Below are 4,106 nucleotides of genomic sequence, written 5' to 3'. Positions count from 1 at the left end.
GGCGGGGTCGGCCCTCGGCGGAGCAGGGCCTCGCCGAAGCCGGCGAAGTCCTCCGCCTTGGTGTCGGCGGGGCAGGGCCTCGGCGGAGCCGGCATTGTCCTCCGCCTCATCATTGGTCTCGCTAAACAGCGCCTCGCCCGCTTCATCGTCCTTGTTGTAGGTGGTCGCAACCTCTGCCACCCGCATGCGGTACTGCCAACACGCGAAGCGGCTCTCGCGGTCGTAGTGTGGTACGACTCGAGCAGCGCCTCCTGCTCCGCCCGCTCCATGGTGATATGCTCCTCCGCCTGTAGGTGCTCCTGGCGGAGATGGTGGTTGTAGGCGGCATCGGCCTGCGCCTCCCAAAACTGCTACTCTCTCTTCTGCCTTACCATGTCCATGTATTGTGCACGGGCCTCGCTGATGGTCATGGTGGAATGCACCGGGGAGGATGGCACAGAGGAGGGGGTTGGCGCCGGATCATCGACTACTAGTTTCCCCATTGGGACGTTGTCGCCCTTTGGCTGCCTGGCGGCCAACCAGTCGGTAGCAATGGTTGTCATCTCCTTATGGTCCATCGTCCACCCTCCCTAAAGAGCGCTAGAGCGCAATGAAGCTATGGTGGGCAGTAGTGGTGTGGACATGAGAAAGGGAACGGAGGCGGATGACTGCTTCTATGGCTGGCGCAGCAGTTTATGTAGCAATGGTGGGCGGCAGAGGGACGGACGGGTGGCGCCGTAGTAGCCGCGTCGGCAACCGCGTATCATTAATGTGGGCAGCAGATGGACGGACGGACGACACTTGTGTTGTTTGAACACGGAGCAATCACCTGCACCGGGAAGCAGCGCTGGCGGCGCTGACCGTTTCGGGCGGAAAGCGCGCGCGGGCGAGGGAGGCGGTATGGGTGGGCCAGGGCGGTCAGACTCGTGCTTGGCAGCGGTCCAGTCCAGCAGCCGTACATGTTGGCTCGTGATCGAGCTCGGTGAGCTGAGCGGCGACAATCAGACGATGGACATGGCTTCCGACAAGGAGCCGGCGGCACCGCCCAAGCCGGTTCATGCCGTGCTCACCATAGAGCAGGTGTGGTCGCATTTTGACGCCCTAATGTCGGAAGGGATACCAGTGCAGGAGGACCTATCCTACAACCTCCATCTCCTCAACGAGCACCGGCTCACGGCAGGATGAATCGACGACGAACAAGCGAACGACAATGCCGTCGCGGACATGTGGCCCTATGATCCTGGCTTTCTGAATGAGCAGCATGCGCTGTATCAGACCATCCCTAGGGACCGTGAGGCCCTCTCCGTCGTCCTTCGAGTTGTTGCGCTGTCCGTGGCGCCACCGTCTCACGTTGTCAACATGGTCAACGAACAACAGGAATCAGGAGATGACTTTAATTGGAGAGTATGACAGTGGATCCCACCAGCGCCATAGCCGCACGTATGCAAGTGCATCCTTATTAGTATATACAACTATAATTTGTTTGCTCCTGGTTTCCTGACATCACGGTCCCACACCATTGTCAACCTATATAGTCAAAAAATGAGAGAATTTCACAAGGAGCGGCCGATAGCCGGGACCCAGCAGCTCGAGCAGTATTTGTGTTTTTTAGGTGTGAGCATAGTTTTTCTTGAGCGATGTTTTTGTTCTTGTTCAGAGGAGTAGGTTATCAACTGGCCCGTCGGGCCCAGGCTATTATTTTATGTCGACCAAATATCCAGCCGAGATATTAATATTTAAATGTGAAAATGGCTAGCCCAGCTATTCTTTTCTTGCGACCCATGTCAACTTCTTATTCTCTGGGCCGCATTAGACTTGCCAAGAAAATGGGCTTTCAGAAATAATAAATGGGTTGTAATTAAAAAAATTGTTTGTAAATATAAAAAATGCACCGAACATGTACATTTTTTAATTCTTCTAAAAAGGTACATTTTTTATTTCATTACTTGTTACGCTTGCAAAATTTCGTTGGATTTTTACCTAATACAAATTTACTTTGAAATTATATTAATCTAACTCTAAATTTTGGGTTAAAAAATATTTCGGATCCCATCAAAATGTTGAAAATTTTGTTGAATTTTTTTGAGCGGTTGGCTGAAATTATTAACAAAGTCCTGACTAGAAAATGGGTTGTAATTTTAACAAACAGTAAATGGGTTGAGTAAATTCCACTAGAATTAAAAAATAAGCTGTACATAACAAATCATAAATGGGCTATATGTTCTCTGCCATAGATATGACGGTCACTTGTGGGCCTACTAAGTTGACGCGTACGCCAGGCTTTGTTAACTTATAGTCAACACACGATTCCTTGTTATTCTCCGAGCCGTGATATGTCTCCAACGTATCTATGATATTTTATTGTTCCATGCTATTATATTATATGTTTTGGATGTTTAATGGGCTTTAGTATGATCTTTTATATTATTCTTGGGACAAACCTATTAACCGAGGGCCGAGTGCCAGTTTCTTTTCTTTTTTGCCTATTTTAGAGTTGTGCAGAAAAGGAATACCAAATGGAGTCCAAACGGAATGAAATCTTCGAGATGATCTTTCTAGGATCGAAATCAAATCAGAGGACTTGGAGACAAAGTTCGGGACGTAACGAGGAGGGCACGATGCAGGAGGGCGCGCCCAGGGGGTAAGCGCGCCCCCACCCTCGTGGGCCCCTCGTAGCTCCCCTAACCTAGTTCCTTTGCCTATATATACTCTTATGCCCTAAAAACATCAAGGGAGCCACAAAACCACTTTTCCACCGTCTACCTTCTGTACCCGTGAGATCCCATCTTGGGGCCTTTTCCGGCGATCTGCCGGAGGTGGATTCGATCATGGAGGGCTTCTACATCAACACCATTGCCTCTCCAATGAAGCGTGAGTAGTTTAGCACAGACCTTTGGGTCCATAGTTATTAGCTAGATGGCTTCTTCTCTCTCTTTGATTCTCAATACAAAGTTCTCCTCGATGTTATTGGAGATCTATTCGATGTAATACTCTTTTGCGATGTGTTTGTCGAGATCCGATGAATTGTGGATTTATGATCAAGATTATCTATGAATATTATTTGGTTCTTCTCTGAATTCTTATATGCATGATTTGATATATTTGCAAGTCTCTTCGAATTATTGGTTTAGTTTGGCCTACGAGAATGATCTTTCTTGCAATGGGAGAAGTGCTTAGCTTTGGGTTCAATCTTGCGGTGTCCTTTCCTAGTGATAGTAGGGGCAGCTAGGCACCTATTGTATTGTTGCCATCGAGGATAACAAGATAGGGTTTTCATCATATTGCTTGAGTTAATTTCTCTACATCATGTCATCTTGCTTAATGCGTTACTCCGTTCTTTATGAAATTAATACTCTAGATGCATGCCAGATAGAGGTTGATGTGTGGAGTAATAGTAGTAGATGCAGGCAGGAGTCCGCCTAGTTGACACGGACGTGATGCCTATGTTCTTGATCATTGCCTTAGATTTCATCATAATTATGCGCTTTTCTATCAATTGCTCGGCAGTAATTCGTTCACCCACTGTAATATATGCTATCTTGAGAGAAGCCACTAGTGAAACCTATTGCCCCCGGGTCTCTTTTCCATATTATTGAATATCATTTACATCTTGCTAGTTTCTGATTTACTATTTTGCAATTTTTATTTTCCAATCTATAAACCAAAAATAACAAAAATATTTACTTTATTATCTCTATCAGATCTCACTTTTGCGAGTGACCGTGAAGGGATTGACAACCCCCTTATCGCGTTGGTTGCAAGTTCTTGATTGTTTGTGCAGGTATTCAGTGACTTGTGCGTCGTCTCCTACTGGATTGATAACTTGGTTCTCAAAACTAAGGGAAATACTTACGCTACTTTGCTGCATCACCCTTTCCTCTTCAAGGGAAAACCAACGCAAGCTCAAGAGGTAGCAAGAAGGATTTCTGGCACCGTTGCTAGGGGGATCTTCGTCAAGTCAAGCCATACCAAGTACCCATCATAAACTCTTCTCCCTTGCATTACATTATTCGTCATTCGCCTCTCGTTTTCCTCTCCCCCACTTCTAAAATGATTTTTGAAAATCTTTGCCTTTTCTTCGCCCCTCTTCCGTTCGTCTCTTTTCACTTGCTTCTTGTGTGCTTGTG

This window comes from Triticum dicoccoides, chromosome 1B, assembly GCF_002162155.2.
Source record: "Triticum dicoccoides isolate Atlit2015 ecotype Zavitan chromosome 1B, WEW_v2.0, whole genome shotgun sequence".
Taxonomy (NCBI): Eukaryota; Viridiplantae; Streptophyta; class Magnoliopsida; order Poales; family Poaceae; genus Triticum; species Triticum dicoccoides.
This window is presented reverse-complemented; position numbering follows the sequence as displayed.